Genomic DNA, 18,092 nt, shown 5'->3' with positions numbered 1-18,092 from the left:
ATAATTTTATGCATTAGCGAAAAACGCATTACTTCAGAAAGTGCAAAAAATGAGCAGGTTTTTATTTCTTCTTTTGAAAGCTAAGAGACCGTGCTATTTAATAAAAAAATAACCCATTTTTACATATATTTTTTATTCGTTTCATTAAAATTTTGCATTTTTTTAAATTTTGTTTNTATTTTTTATTCATTCCATTAAAATTTAGCATTTTTTGAAATTTTGTATAAAAAATTGTTTTTTTTTGGAACACCGCAGGGACACCCTGTGTTTAATTTTATTCCAAAATTTTAATTCCTGTAATTCTCTACTATCTATATGGAAACAAGAAACGTCAAACCAACATTTTATTTCAAAGAATATATTTTTGACATTTTTTTCTGTGAAGTGCTTACGCATGCTATGCTCTTATTAAAACTCTTAGTATAAAATTTGTCGACTTTAGGGGCTTCCAAGCGGCATATAATTAATTTTTTAGGGAAATGTCTGTTTAATTATTTCTAGTGGATAAATTTATTACATACCTATGTATATAATTTAAGAGAAGATATTTCACTGCAAAGAATTGATTATAAATTATTAGTTTACCTTACATAATTGCGGAGGAATATTACAGAGTATACGGAAAAAAGTTTATTTTTTACATTTTTTATTTTGAATAACGTCTGGTCCGGCTATACAGGTATGTAGCCGAGTTGTGAAAAATGCATTAATTTTTTAATGCATTAATGGTATTTAAAGCAATAGTGTTAATGTAAAAAATTAATTTATTAATTTATGAAATTTAACGCAAATGAATATTTCAATGCATTAATTCCGAAAAATGTAATGCTAATGAAATTTTTTTCATTAAATTATCCAAGCTAATGCTAATGAAAAAAGTTTAATGCACTAAAATGAATAATACTTTTGCTCGTTTGCATTATTAAAAACCATTGTATTTTNAGGGTAAAAAGCCGTTGGGATTAATTAATTATTAATTAATTAATACCGATTGCATATATTAAGTATGAGCCAAATCATTCTCAGGAAATTGCGCCAAGCGGAACAGTCCCGCAAGTCAGGGCGTCTTTGAGCCTCGTGCACGGGATGAGTAGGGACGGATTGGAACCTCGGCCGTTCCAACCGCCGCGACATTGAGGCTTTGAAAGTCGCGGAGCCGAAGCATAGACGCGGATTGGAACGTCGTCCGTCCCAACCGCCGTGCAGTTTTGATCCCCGTGTACTCGGAGCGTAAAAGCGGATTGGAGCCTCGTCCGTTTGAAACTCGAGCAGATCAACGTAAGAGCTACGATAGTCGCGTACCTCCGGTACCCCAGATATCAAGGTGGGTAAGTAGTCAACATGGGAAGTGGAAATCCACCTGACCAAAATATTTACGAAGCATGGTTGTTCAAGTCATATTTATTTGAACCCATGCGAGCATAATGACGAACAAAAATGAAAATATTGAAGACGCTTAACACGGTTTGATTGTCAGTCCGCAGTTTTGCAATCGAAGGGATGACTCGAGCATGAAGGTGGGGTGGCCACTTACGGTTAACAACCTTGTGGATGCTATGCTTGAGTCGGAAGAAAATTTGTTCGTTGTTTGCAATTTGGCAAACACAATGTGAGCATAATTGCGTCTGGCGGAACAACTTCGCAGTTTCTTTTTTCATAGAAAGGCAATAGGCCGCTCCCCCTTCGCGAAGTAATACCTTGCGGTAGTTCCACGGTGGGAGGGAAACGGAGCAGAGGTGGGTTTTTAGTGCGGTGAGCCGAAAGGCAAGTCCCACACTTTTCGGCTTTCAATGCTTTGTGCCACCTCTAAAAAAACAAAAAGTATGAGCCAAAAACGGACAGATAGCCAGTTTAGCAGCGCATGTATACGACTGAGGACCTACTCTGATCTAAATCTATCAATAAACCGTTTTTTAGTTCCATTTGACAATGTGATTTTACCTATTTAACGACAAATGCCATTGAACTTGACATAGTGAAAACTAGCCTTAACGTCCGTCACTATCTTTTTGTACCTTAAAATTCTACCGTCAACGTCAGCAAAGATTTTTTACTTCAAAATAAAATTAGTTAATGGGTTTTTAATGCTTGTTATAATTTTAAAGCAATAAATTATTGCAATAGAATTCATTTAAACATTTTAATGTTAATACAAAAAAAAAAACTCATTAGCATTATTTCTTCGGAATAAATGCATTGAAATTTTCATTTACATTAAATATCAAAAATTAATGTATTAATCTTTTTCATTTACATTAACCCTAGAGTAGTCGCGCCCTTCCGTGAAGCGCGATTGATCGCGTGAGGAGCATTTTGCCGCCCATATTTAAAAAGCTGTTGTGTTGCAATTAATTGTCAACTGAATTTAAAATTATTTTATTAGCCGAGCTAAGCGAAAGAGCAAAAATTATTAAAATTTTCCTGTTGTATATAACAACGCTTTATCTTTAGAAATGTGTTGTTTGAAAAATAGCATACAGTTTTTTGCCCCGGGCGGCAAAATGCTCATGGCGCGAGCACTCTAGGGTTAAAATGCTATGCATTAAAAAATTTAATGCATTTTTCACAACTCTGGTATGTAGAGCTATGAATTTAAAAAATACATCAGGGTTTAGTTGAGATATTCGCTTTTGTCCACTATGTTTTGTACATTTCCCAGTACTGCAAAGCTTTTGACTGCCATTCAACTGGGAGTGGCCCGCGTGCGCTGGGTTTGGGTCCCGCCACGTTTAAATCCTGCCCAATGAAAAAAAACACATGCCTTGGATGATACCCCCTTCTTTTGACGACGATCACGGCAAATATAGGAAGGACTATGATTTTAGGGTATGCACTTGGAATATCCGAACCCTTAATCGGGATGGTGCCTCAGCCCGGCTGGTTGATGTCCTAGAGAAAATAAAGGCTGACATCACCGCCATCCACGAAATGCGATGGACGGGGCGAGGAAGGTAAGCGTGCCTTACTTGCCAAGTAAGGGAGTGCAATTCGGTGTTGGATTTGTGGTGGGAGAGAGACCGGCGTTCACTCTAGTGGACAAAAGTCTAGCCACAATCCGCATCAAAGCGAGATTCTTCAACATCTCAGTTATATGTGCCAATGCCCCGATGGAAGAGAGGGACGACGCATCCAAGGCTCTATTAGCTTAGAGCGTACATATTAGCTGAGGGTGATCGACTTCGCCGGGACCCGAAACTTGACAGTATGTATTACTGGGTTCTAGCATAAAAAGATCCATCAAGCTACATGGATGTCTCCACATCGAAAAACCGGAAACCAAATCGAGCATGTTGTGATAGACGGAAGGCATGCTTCCATGTTTTAGATGTACATACGTTCACCACCTACTTGTCGACGTTAAAGTCGCTTTCGACAGCACTAAAAGGAGTTTCCTATATGCCGCTATGTCTGAATTTGGCATCTCCTCAAAACTCATACGGCTGTGAAAAATGACGTTGAGCAATACCACCAGCTCTGCTCTGTTGCCGTTCGCCACCAGACGGGGTTTCAGACAGGACGACTCTCTTTCATGTGACTTCTGTAATCTGATGTTGGAGAAGATAATATGATCTGCAGAACTGAACCGCTCAAGAACAATTTACTAAAAGAGCGTACAATTGCTGGCTTGAGCAATATCACCAGCTCTGCTCTGTTGCCGTTCGCCACCAGACGGGGTTTCAGACAGGACGACTCTCTTTCATGTGACTTCTGTAATCTGATGTTGGAGAAGATAATATGATCTGCAGAACTGAACCGCTCAGGAACAATTTACTACAAGAGCGTACAATTGCTGGCTTATGCCGATGACACTGAAAAACCGGGAAGTGTGTCCTGGCTTTTTCAAGTTGGACAAGGAAGGAAATCGAATGGGTCTGGTGGTAAACGAGGACAAGACGAAGTATCTCCTGTCATCAAACAAACAATCAGCACATTCGCGCCTTGGCACCCACGTCACTTTTGACAGTTATAATTTCGAGAAAGTAGAGAATTTCGTTTACTTGGGAACCAGCATTAACACCGATAATAATGTCAGCATGGAAATCCAACGCAGAATCGCTCTTGCGAACAAGTATTGCTTTGGACCTAGTAGGCAATTCAGGAGTAGGGTAGAAGGGGGAGCATTCGCCAATGGGGCACATTCGCCACCCATCGTTTTCTTCAAAGTTACTAGTGCTATCGATCTTTGAAAATCAATAACTTGTGCTTCAGTCGACCACATCTCTTCTTATTTAATCTGACAGCTCATCCTTGCAAGTGGTTGTAGATAATCGCTTTTATCCACTTTTTCGCGCTGTTGGGAAAAGTTTTGTGGCTAAATATGTTTCGTAATAATTTTTTGGATCTTCGTGTTATGCAATAGTTTTTTATTTGTGGAATACCGTGTAGTGCTTATAACTTGCTGAATTTATAATTGTTTAAATAAAATAATAACTGTTTAATTTGTTTGTAGAATCAAAATGTAAAGAAAATGAAATTCATTCAGGAACATTTTCTTATAGAATAAACACATCTCTTTTAAAATAAAATTAAATTGCATATATATATAATACACGCTATTATCCTTGCTAATTATAAAATATAACCTCTTCAATTGGCAACCCTGCCAGATTAAATAAAATAAAAGGAATTGACCAAAGCTAATTTAATGAAAAAGTGATAAAAAAAGGATTTTTGAGAAATAATTGGACAGCAAATCTAAAATAGAAGCGACAAAAGCGAACAGAGTTTAATTTAAGCATTACAGCGAGGGAGTGTATAAGCTAAAACCCAGTAATAGCCAACACTATTATTATAGTATATAAATATTTAAATTTATTTTAATATATATTAATTATTATAATGGTCACGCGCACGCCTACACGAGATCCTTTGACATTGATCGATTTCACAAACTCAAACAATTCTAACAGTATACAACAATTAACACAAACACAATACTTAAATGAACAACAAAATTCGGAAATAGCAGCGACTTCGGTAAAACTACCAACTTTTTGGAAGCATGGTTCATTCATATTGAGGCTCGATTCGCATAAAAAAATATTACGTTGGATAATACCAAATACGAGTACCTCATAATTTCACTTCCCCAAGAGGTAATTATGACGGTGTTTGATATTATTCAAAAGCCTCCTTCAGAAAGTAAATACGAGAATTTAGAAAAACATCTTATAGAACGACATTCGCTGAGTGAATGTAAAAGATTAGACTAAGTGCTGTCTGCTTCAGAACTTGGTGATAGAAGTCCCTCCGAGTTATATCGGTCTCTCTTGGTTTTAGCAGGTTCAAATTTCAGTGTAGATTTATTAAAGAAACTTTGGCTAAGAAAATTGCCAAAAAATCTGAATATTGCTTTAACTGCATCAAATGCTGTAAATATTCAGGATATGGTTAAATTAGCTGATGATATGTGGGAGGTTACGAATAAAAGTGAAGTTTGTAGCACTAGTATAACGACAACAAATTCACACATCGAAAGATCAATGGAAAATTTAGTTAAAATTACTTCTTCTATGTGTGAAAGTTTTGCAAAGTTGTCCATGGAAATTTGTTCTATGAGGCAGACCAAGGAATATACATCAGCAAGAGCTTCTAGACCATTTAGTAGGAATCGTTCGCGAACAAGGTCAAATTCTCAAAACTGGGTTTGTAGATATCACTATCGATTTGGCAGTAAAGCAAGAAAATGCGAACAACCGTGCTCATACAGGCAGCATGAATCTCAGGAAAACTAATTCCACCTATTACTTCGGCGACAAGTAATGGGTTAGACGAAATTTCAACACGTCGCCTATTTGTTTATGATAAAGACAACAAGTTACAATTTTTGATCGACAGTGGTGCTGAAATTTCAGTTCTTCCTTTTTCAAAATTCAAAAATAATGCAAAATGTTCTGATTTATTTTTAACGGCAGCTAACGGTACTACCATAAAAACTTATGTTAAAAAAATATTAAATGTAAATTTATGTTTAAGAAGAGAATTTCCATTTAGTTTTATTATACCAGATATAACAAAACCAATAATTGGAGCAGATTTTTTAGCAAAATATGGCCTTTTGGTTGATTTGAGAAATAAACGTTTAGTAGACCCATTGACAAATATTTCAGTAAGTGCAATATCTGGTTTTTCGAAAATATCGTTGCCAAAATTATTTCCTGTAGAAGATAAATATACAAAATTACTTAAGGCATTTCCATCTTTAACATGTGATCCTGACTACAATAAACCCATTAAACATTCTACTGTTCACCGTATTATTTGTGTTGGTAAACTACCTTTTTCGAAACCGAGAAGACTTGATCCAATTAAATTTAAACTGAGTTTGATTTTCTAGTGAAATCTGGTATTTGTCGCTCTTCCAAATTCACATGTGGCTTGTCCATTACATTTAGTACACAAAAAGGAGGCCAATGATTGGCGTCCATGTGGTGATTATCGAAGATTAAATTTTATAACAGTACCTGATCGGTATCCACTACCTCACATAAACGATTTAAATATAAACTTGCGTTCAAAACTTATTTTTTCAAAAATAAGATTTAGTACGTGGCTATCAACAAATACCAATGGCGGAAAAAGACATTGGTAAAACCGCGATTACAACACCATTTGGTCTTTTTGAATTTGTAATAATGCCTTTCGGTCTTAGAAACTCTGCACACAACGTTTTATAAATAAGTTTTAGCGGACTTAGATTTTATTTTTTTATATTTGGACGACATAATAATAGCAAGCAGCCATGAAGGGGAGCTTTTACGATACCTACAAATAGTATTTAAAACTTTAGACGATTTCAGCTTAAATATCAAGCCAAATAAATGCACTTTTGGCGCATCACAAATCGATTTTTTTAGGTTACAATATTTCTATCGAAGGCATTAAGCCAACTAATGAAAAAGTCAAAGTCATTCGTGAGTTTGAACGTCCCAAAACAGCTAAACAAATGCAAAAGTTCATAGGTATGGTAAATTATTACCATCGATATATACCAAGGCTAGCGGAATTTTTAAGCCCGATTCAAACAATGCACTTGCCTTGAAACAAAACAGCCATAGTTTAATTTGGAATAGTGAAGCGGCACAAAACTTTGAAAAAGTCAAAGGGATTTTCGCGTCAAAAGTCCTTTTGAACCATTTTGACAAAGCAGCAAATCTTTCAATATCAGTAGACGCTTCAATAATTGCGATAGGAGGTGTTCTGGAGCAACATATTGGAAATGAAATTGAGCCTTTAGCATTCTATTCAAAGAAATTAACAGCATCTGAAACTAAATACAGTACTTTTGACCGAGAATTGTTAGCAATATATGAAACTATTAAACATTTTAGGCACATATTAGAAGGACATAAATTTACGGTCTATACAGACCACAAACCGTTAACTTATATTCTGGACTCGAAAATTGAACGTAGTCCTCGTCAGACAAAGCATCTTGAATATGTTTAGCAATTTACTAGTGACATCAAACATATTTCAGGCAAAAATATTGTAGCAGACACACTTTCGCGAATTCCTGAAGTAGAACCTATAGAAAATGAAGAGTTTAACCTTAAAAGATTATATGAAGAACAGCAAAAAATACATTTTTAAAAGATTTTATTAAGAATCCAGAGGGTATTTATAAATTAATAGAAATTGAAGTTCCTATTCTTAACATTAAAATTTTTTGTGAAGAATCAAATGGAACTACTAGACCATACATACCACAAAGCCTTCACAAAGAAGCATATCTAAATTACATAACATAGCTCATCCTGGTACTAGAGCTACACGACATTTAATTAAATCCAAATATTTCTGGCCATCAATGAATAAAGAAATCAATGAATGGGTTAGAATTTGCACAGGTTGCCAAAAAGCAAAAGTATTTAAACACACTAAAACTCCTATTAGTAAAATAACTATACCAAAAGGTAGATTTGGGCATCTACATACAGACATTGTAGGACCCTTGACAATTTCAAATGGTTACCGATACATATTAACAATTTTGATCGAAACACTCGTTGGCCAGAAGCCTATCCTCTTAGAGAAGCCACAGCAATATCAGTTGCTACAATTTTCTTCAAAGAGTATATACCACGTTTTGGAGAACCTTCTCAAATCACAAGTGATTAAGGTGTTCAGTTTACATCCAATATATTCAAAGAATTAGCAAAGTTTTTGGGATGTCAGTTAATCACAACCACTGCATATCATCCTCAAAAGCTAATGGCAAGATTGAACGTCTACACAGGCAGTTGAAAGCTTCAATTTTGGCGAGGGGAAATTCTGTAAATTGGTCGGATGAACTTCCTCTGGTCTTATTGGGTTTAAGGTCTTCATTCAAGGAAGATATTAAATCTACTGCAGCAGAATTAGTTTATGGTCAATATTTACGTTTTCCAAGTGAACTCGTAGTTCAATCTGAAAATAATTTTAATGTTAATGAGTTTCTTACAAAAATTAAACATCATTTTCAAAGTTTCCATTCAGGCATATCTCATCACCAAAATTCAAGTAAAATTTATATACCGAAAGATTTGCGATCATGCAAACAAGTTTTTTACGTGTCGGCAGTAATAAGCCGGGATTGAAACCTCCATATGAAGGACCATATGAAGTCATTGAAAAACATCCAAAATATTTCAAAATACAGATACACAACACGCCCAGGAATATATCAGTTGACAGAGTTAAACCTGCATTTATAGAAAATAATTTTAACAATGTTCAGACAAAACCAAAAAAAGCGAGTTACATTTTGTTTGATTTAAATAATTTCAATGTTTTTACTTTTTAACGAAGGGGGAGTATATGTAGTGCTTATAACTTGCTGAATTTATACTTGTTTAAATAAAATAATAATTTTTTAATTTGTTTGTAAAATCAAAATATAAAGAAAATGAAATTCATTCAGGAAAATTTTCTTATAGAATAAACACATCTCTTTTAAAATAATATTTCAAAAGCGCAAATTGCGAATAGAGTGGCAGAGCTTCGTTCTCCTCAAGCTTCTGTAAGTTATACAGGAACTAAATCCATGTAAGAAAGAACTAAGTTGCTTGTTGCAAGCAGAAAAAAAGACACGCCCTCGGCTCTTCAAAATCGTCTGCCTCATGCCAAACAAATTTTTCTCTGGCGTACCATGAAGTATGAAATGAAACCGGTGCTTCGAGAATCGCCTATCCGAGCTCCTAATGGGAACTGGGCAAGGAGCGATGAAAATAAAGTAACAGCTTTAGTTCAACATCTTTCAGATGTTTTTAAACCCAATGAAAGTCCCACTCCTTCAAACATCTTAATTACTAATAGTAACTCAACCGCTATTGCCCTTCGATTCAAGCTCAACGATTTAAGAAATACCAATGATATCTGAAATAATTATAATATATATAAGCCAGGTAAAGATCGTACCATTGTAGGTTCATACAGGCCAACCAGTTCAATCCCTGTATTATCAAAAAATTTTCGAAAAACTACTCGCGAATTGCAACCCATGATAGCACAAAGCAATACCATACCTCAGCATTAGTTTGGGGTTCGGGAAAAGCCATTGGTACCTTAGAGGAAGTACACCGAATAGTCTAATAAATTAGGGAATCCTTTTGGAGAAAAACATTACTGTATTATTATTATTATGCTTCTTATAAGAAAAAGTGTTGACTTAAAAAATTTTAATTCAATACAATATTAAAGTTTCTTATGTTCCGCTTTTTCGTCTTGACGTTTCCACCCCATCTCGATGGGGGATCTACCCCATGGGTGGGGCAGTTATCCATTTTGGGTCGTTTCAAAAATCATTAAAAAACCTATAGACATTCCAGAATAAATGACCGTAGGAAGATGAATATAAGATGCTAAATGTATATTTCGAGATGACCAAGCATTAAACAAACGAAATGATCGGCGTACTTTCGGCAGAGATTTAAAAAGAAAGTGGCGAATGCTCCCCCTTCTACCCTAAAGTCCTCTCTCGACGTACGAAAACCACACTATAAGTCACTCAACATGCCCGTGCTGGTGTATGGCGAATTAAAATATAGCGGCTCAACTGGCTTGACCATGTCGTTCGAATGGACACCGACGCCCCAGCTCTGAAAGTATTCTGCCTTCACTTGGCATTTCCAATTGGCGTCAATTGGCCAAAATCTCTTTGGCGGTTACAGCGCCAAATAAGAAAAAGAAGAAGAGAATAGATCTATAACCTTATCAGTTACACAGTGTTATAATCCCGACGAAATCCTTGACAGTGGTACCGGGAGGGGAACGGTACATGAGGTAGGAAGTTTAGTTTGGGTTAAAGTCTCACACTGACGGGGTTAGGCTTTCGATGCTTCCTCCTCGTAAAATAAACATGCTCAGTAAAAAGTTAACAATTTAAATCGACAAATAGTTTTATATCAACTTTTGTCAACTTCTGTTTATTTGTTTTTTGTACAACATATTTACCTCTATTGGTTACAATAATTTTAAGCTATAATAAACAATTTTTTAGTAAGTAAGTTATTGGTTTTGATTTTTTTTTTTGTATGTACCCGCCCCCCCTAAATTTCGTTCTGGCATGTGTCGGAACAAGATTTAAAATCACTCAATCTTAAAAATAGTGGAAGAAAGCTGTATTATTTTTCATATTAAATATTTATTATACTGCAAATTTGTTATATTTTGATATAATTCCATATATTTGTGAAAACGTAGACGTAAAATACTAATGCCATACATACATACATATGTGCATACACGCATTCATCTGCTAGACGCTATTTAATGAATTAATATTTTGTATGAATCGAGGAAATAATAGTTTAGCAACAATTTATTGGGAAATAAGCCTAATTACTTTAATATCATAAAAATTTATTTAAAGAAAAATATTTTTCTATTTAAAATAATAAAATCTAAGCTAAAAATAAACTATACAAAAATATTTACTAAAAATATTAACAAAAATTAAATAAAAAATCTCCCTGCCCCACGACTTGGACTCAAACTCGGCTCTCTGAATTGGCAGTCTAGTGCTTTGCACACTCGGCCATTGCGCCTGATGGGGCAGCAGCGTGAGCAAAATGACATACATAAATGTCTGTTGTTTCCTTTGCATTAACTGATTTCGAATCAGCATTCGAAGCGGGCAACGATATTTTCAAGTTCAATCGGATTCAGTGATAGCTATTTTTTCGGGCATTTGAATTCGTAGATTTTCTACGATGGATTCCGTGATACCCCTGAACAACCGAAAATCATTGTACAAATAACTAAACCGGGCCCAAGTTTCTCGATAAGGGGCAACAAAGATTCTGTTTTACTCGTTTATAAAAGCAGTGGATAAAAATATACGTATATGCGAAGGGCAAATTTATCTCTTTAAATCAGACATGAGCACTTTTTTGCCCGCGCAGTAGCGAAAGTGCGAGCGCGGGCTGGAGAAAGGGAAACACAGTTTACGGGAGGAAGGGTATGAAAAGTTGCGATAAAATTATTTATATCCCACCGACATCATGTTCACCGCAGTACGGCTGCGGTAATACTGACTTTGTGTACCAAACAAAGAGCAAACATTTTCCTCATATACACAATAAGCCATCGTTCGGACTTCGCTCCGATAGGAGTAGATTTGTTCCATTTTGTCGAAAAAAATTGAAACCTAGTCCTCTACTTCGCTCAACTGAAAATCTGCTCCGTTTTGTTGCATCAACAAATTTACTCTTCAAATAGAAAGGAGGTGGGGTTTTTAATAGCAAACTAAAAGTTATATTTTACCTTTTTATCGACACGATTGTTACATTGGTGAGCTACAGCAACTTTGCAATTACACTTGAATTCGTGAATAGGCCCTCACAATCGCCCGATTTGAACGCGATCGAAAAATATTGCTCTGTCTAAAGTTCTGTAATTGCGTCGTTGCCCACCGATGTAACAATTGTCCCGGTAAAGAAAGAATGAAATAACTTTTTATTAATTTTAACCAAGGCATTTTAACTTTAATGATAATTGCTCGCTGGATTAAGGCGCCTTTACACGGGTCGATTTTCTAGTAGATTTTTGTCGTTCAACCAAAATCGACCCGTGTAAATGACATCTCAACCACTAGCTGGTCGATTTTCCAGTCTACAGATATCGACCCTTATAAGGCCGCTTTAGCTCCTTATTTGTACAAGGATACGAGGAGAAATGAATTGTTTTTTATAAAGATAAGAAATGCACATCTACTACGAATACTTGATATTTACTTCCATTTTTGTAGTCCGAACCCAGCAAAGAGCGCTCGGTGAAGGTCAGCTAGTGATCAAATTTGCCAACAGGGCTGCCAAACATACATAGCTATGAAGTGCCATATTGAGGATAAAAAAGTGCTAAAACGTGCCAAATAGAAAATTAAAAGTGCCAAAAAAGGTGTCATTCTCTTTAGTTCTTCCCATTAGCATTAAAATTAGACAAATTAAAACAAAAGCCCAATGTCAAAGTAAGATAAACCAGTTGTATACACTATAGAAATTAGAAAATTTTAGTTGAGAAAAAGAAGTACACGCAAAGGATTTCACAAAAATGTATTTAAATTTGGCTTTTTTTCAAAAGTGCCATTTTGGCACTTTGTGCAAAATTGAAAAATTCAGTGCCATTTCAAGTAAAATAGTGCCAAAAATGGCACGGTTTGAGCCAAGTTGGCAGCCCTGATCGCCAAGTTTTTTATTTAAAAAAGCACCAAAATACTGAAAATAGCGCAATTTTCCCCCAAAAAAAAACCCCAATTTTGTGTTGCTGTGTTTAATAGTATTTTCGCATATAAAGCTGTATGTTCAAATATTTTAAGTAATCACACAATGAAACTTGTAAATATTTCCAACTATGCGCAGTTAATCAATTTAATAAATTTAATTTGCAAAATGTTTTTTTATTCGTAAAACAATTTCCAAAACTTGGTTTTTCTAGAGGCTTTATTTTCATGCAATTGCTTACTTTTGTACAAATGCGCACACCCAGCTAATTAGCAGAATATTCTATGGATTCCGTGATAGAGACTGTGTGAAAATATTGCGTTTGGATTATCTTGGAGCATATTATCCAGAGGAGAAGCTCGGCCAAACACTAACATATGTGTAAGTCAAATACAATGTCACCATAGAATCACGTTTTTATTATAAAATTGCCTTGAAAAGGGCACCAAAGAACAAAACAAGCGCTAAACTAAACAATTTTCGCCTTTTAATTCCCTAAACGCACTTAATTTCTTGCGAAAGGCACAAAGTTGGCAACAGTTATATCGATGTCAAATTTGCTCATATACAAGCATGGACAGAGAGTGAGCGCCTGCTTAAAGAGCGTAAGCATCACATGCAAATACATGCGAGAGCGTAACAAAGCGAACGCAAATTCATTCAAACGTAATTGGCACACTAACACAATCACGCTTTCAGCTCGCGTTTACTTGGGGTAGTGATCACATCTGCTCATATACACTCCTCGTCATTTGAATTGCACACCCTTTCAATTCTTAGTATTTACAGTTTTCCGTTTGTTTATTTAATATAAATTTTTTGTAAAAATATCGTCACTACATACGAATAAAGGCGCGCTGGTGTTTTGACGGTGAAAAAAAGCGTTTAAAAAAATTTTGCGAAAAAAGATGCTTATAAAAAACTTTGGCGAAGTATGTTAAGAGTATTTGACGCTGAAATTTTTTTATGCGTCTTTTTTCGCCGTCAACTTTTGAGCTCGCGCCTTTATTCGTGTCTAGTGACGATATAGCATATTCTACGGGTAAATGCAATTTTAAAATTTTTTACAAACTAAAACTTAAAAGAAAGTTTATTTTCCATTTCTTGGGCAGCATTTTATATGATTTTTTCGTTTTTCTCGAGAGCTGGAAACAGTTCTTAAAAAAGGTCAACATAGGAGTGTGCCATCCTAATGACCTGCAGTGAATAAGTTAATAATATTTTTAGAAAAATTTCTGATATGCAGTTTTGTAGCCCATTCAATTATAGTGTAATTAAGTGCAAGTTTGAAGTGACTCTAAAACAGCCCCGATTTTTCAAATTCATTTATTTTTTATTGACAGTGCTGCGCATTTTATTCCATATAAAAGTTTTGTCGAGCATACTTTGTATGAGAGAAAATGCGCAGCACTATCACCAAAAAAATTGTCAAAAATCACCGCTATTTTACAGACACTTGAAACTTGCACTTTATTGTACCCCTTTGTTGACATTTTTTTAACTCTGTATAAAGTTTTAAAATCGGATGTAATGAATATTAAATAAACAAAATTAAAAGTGTAAATACTAAAGATTAAAAAGTTGAGCTATTCCAATGACGAGGAGTGTATGTGGCGTACGTTTGGGAGAGTGAGCCTTTTTACTCCAGAATGCGTGTGCAGTGGCTCTCATTGCTATACGTGTATTAGTAAGATTTGTTGCCCCCTTCCCGTTTGCCCATGATTTTCCCCTGATCTAGCCCGCGAAATGGGCTCGCTTGTCCGTACGGGCAAAAAAGCCCATACGGGCAAAAGTGCCCATGTCTGGTTTTAATGAACACCACTAATATTTCCTGCAAACACACATCAATTTACGTCTTTTGTCTCGGCTCCGACACAGAATTGTTTTCGTACAAAATTACGCAAAAAAGCGTACTCGTTCGTTTTTAGGCATGCCATTGTTACGAATTTCGAAAGTTCGAAAATACGATTCGGATTGCAGCATACTATTTCTACGATTCGTAGCAAAATACGAATACGAAAGAGTTACAGAATAGGGGTGAAAAACTGACAAGGGCACAGAATTTACCAATGAGCTACTCAAAACCATATGTAAGCAATTAAAAATAAGCAAGGCAAATTCGACTCCATTTCAGCAGGGTACTAAATGGATATCTAATGACACTGAAGAACATATACATACTGGGACGAACTCATACCGTACAACATGTACTACAATAATTCGACACCACACACGTAAACAAGGTATTCCCCCTTTGAACTTGTATTCGGAAAACTATGTGCATTACCGAATGATATAATAAGCAACAAAGAAAAAATTTATGACATAGAAAATTATATGAATGAGTCGAAAATGAAACTCAAGTTTGCACACGGCAATGCTGCTACAAACCTAAATGAAAGCAAAATGAGGGCGAGACAAAAACACACAAACGTAAATAGAGCAAATTTTACTGTGAATGATCACGTTTATTTAAAAGTGGGCAATAAAAAGAAATTAAATGTACCATTCGAAGGCCCTCATAAAATAATTAGACAAGATGGTCCAAATAGTACCATACTGAAAAATAAAAAAGAAATAACTGTACGTAACAATAATTTAGTTAAAGATAGGAGTAATTAAATCTAACCCTAGGTGACACAACACCAATAATAGTAATTAAAATTAAGATTGTAATCATTACCAGCATGTACATAAATGACATAGATTTTGCACTACCAAATAAGAAATTATGGCATAAGCTGCAAACATAAGCACAAACCAATATAAATCAATTTAAATTTTAAGAAATTACAATTAATTTATACGCTTCTTGAGGGGTAGGATGTAGTGTGCCCGACCCACACGTAGCACATGCGGCTCATATTCCTGAGTCGGCGTGTTTGTTGTGACCGTCCTGTGTGACATACTTACCAGCGCACTTGATGCCACATGCGGAACACTCGACACGGCTAACACTATTACGGTTGCCAGACGTACCGATTTTATTAGTACAGTACTGATTTTTCAACTCTTGTACTGATTTTATTAATTTCTTCAATCAGTACGCTAATGACCTGATTTTTCAAAATTTGTACTGATTTGTACTGAATTTTCAATTCGAACAAAATACTTTAGGATTTTCTTACGGTTTTTACATAACTTTGGCTGCACTCTAAAAAGTAAGAAGAAACTACTTTAATTATAGTTGACATGCTTCAGATAATGTTTGATGTGCCCAAGAAATTAATACAATAAAAAGATTGTTACGCTTTTACCTTGATATTCGAGTGTTAAAGTAAAAGCACGCAAGAGACTTAGGTATTGCTCTTAACAATATTTATTAACGAAGAATGTAAGATAGATATTTACATATGGAAGTTAACCATTAACAATAAAATTTAATAAAATATACAAGATCGTGCTCCTTACAACGCGGCCGTGTACGATGGTGATAATTCACGGAGTCTCCAAATGTCAAGAATGCCATTAGTGACACTGCGCGTTTAGGGTTGCCGTTAGTGCATGATATGCTGCCAACATCCCCCTTCGTTTTTAGAGGTAACGTCTGGGAAGCCTGCGTTGCCTTGTAGAACGGCGTAGTAAAGGAACAGGATCTGATTCGACAGTCGCTGGAGTAAAGTCTTGGCTATTTTCGGTATCACTCGTTTCATCTTCGCAAAATCGGTTTCGCAGTTGGTTTGCATGTGACCGCTGAAGTTCATTTCGCTTCCTGGATTTTACGAGAACGTTGTATACGACCCTGCCGACTTTTTCGATAACAGTGCCTGGGTACCACGACCATTTGTTGTTGTGAAATACCTTTGCAAACACTTGATCCCCCGACTTAAAACTTCTTTGAGCTGCCCCATGTTTATTATTGAAAGCGCTCTCCATTACTGTATTTTTCTCATGAGATACAACGTGTGACTTTAGTAGGTCTAACGGAGTTGATATCTTTCTTCCGATGAACAATTCGGATGGCGCATGACTGTCCGGTGCACTTGTATTTGGCGTGGCACGATACTGCGAAAGAAAAACAAGTAGGTTGTACCTGTCATTCGGTGAATTTTCGGAAAACGCTTTTGCCAATGCTCTTTTAATGGTGTCCACAAAACGCTCTGCTTGGCCATTCGATTGGGGGTGATATGGTGGTGTGAAGCTGTGTTGTATTCCCCTTTCATTGCAGAATTGAGCAAATTGCGAGCTTGTGAACTCCGTACCGTTGTCCGAAACTAAAGTTCTCGGCTGTCCATACCTACTGATGAACTCGTGCAAATGATTGATGACTTCATTTGTTGAAATTGTCGTTGTTTGCACTACTTCTGGCCATTTTGAGTACGCATCTACCATAACTAAGTAGTACTTATCTCGAATAGGACCCGCGATGTCAATGTGTACTCGCTCTAATGGACTCTTCGTGATTGGCCATGAGCTTAGTTTGGCTTTTGTAGGAGATTTTGCGTTTAACGCACAACTTTGACATTATTTCACAAACGCAACTATATCCGCGTCGATCCTTGGCCAGTAAGCGTACGATCGTGCAATTGATTTCATACGTTCGCTTCCTTGATGTCCTCTATGTAGCTGCTTGAGGATCCGCTTTCGAAAAATTTCAGGAATTACCACTCGATCTGAATACATGACACAATTGTCAACGACTGACAATGAGTCTTTTCGGTTGAAAAATAGTTCTTCGTCCGCCGCAAGCTGCTTTGATGATTTTGGCCATCCTTCCTTAACGCGTTCGATGAGTTTGCTAAGTGTGTTATCGTTTTTCGTAGCCTGTTTTATCATCGCAAGTGTAACTGGTAACGTTTTTATATTATCTTGAAGGATAGTTTTTATTTCGTTTTCAACAAAAATTTTGGCTATGATGAATTCTTCATCTTGTTGTCTTTGTTGACTTATAAGCCGTGATAGAACATCAACATTTCCAAATTCTGTGGTCTTGACATACTGAATTTGAAAATCCTAGCTCATTAAAATTAATGCCCACCTTTGTAATCTGTTGGCGGTGTGCGTTGGTATACCTTTCTTGGAACCAAAAATCGTAAGCAGTGGTTTATGGTCCGTTAATAGCGTGAATTTACGTCCGTATATCATTTTATGAAATTTTGTACATGCATATACGAGTGCTAACGCTGCTTTCTCTATTTGGCTATACCGCTTCTCTGTCGACGTAAGTGCTCTTGAAATGTGATATACGACTTTTTTTGTTCCATCTGGCAGAGTATGAAAAATTTGTGCTCCTAAACCAACAATGGATGCATCTCCTGCTACGGATATAGGAAGTGAAGGATTATAATGTGTCAACACAAGATCCGATTGCAATATTTGTTTGAAATCGTTAAATGACTTCTCACATTCCGACGTCCATTTCCAATTTTTATTTGCTTTCAATAACTCATC

General features: G+C 36.0%; 1 protein-coding gene across 1 annotated transcript in view; it reads right to left on the bottom strand.

Moving 5' to 3' along the window:
- l(3)80Fj (lethal (3) 80Fj) overlaps nucleotides 1-18,092 on the bottom strand; it is an 88,902-nt gene that overhangs the window by 37,909 nt on the left and 32,901 nt on the right. The window lies entirely within an intron of this gene.

This window comes from Rhagoletis zephyria, unplaced genomic scaffold (genome assembly GCF_001687245.7).
Source record: "Rhagoletis zephyria isolate East Lansing unplaced genomic scaffold, Rhagoletis_zephyria_1.1 Rzeph_scaffold_00757, whole genome shotgun sequence".
Lineage (NCBI taxonomy): Eukaryota > Metazoa > Arthropoda > Insecta > Diptera > Tephritidae > Rhagoletis > Rhagoletis zephyria.
Note: the sequence above shows the minus strand (reverse complement) of the source record. Positions and strands in the feature narration are given on the sequence as shown.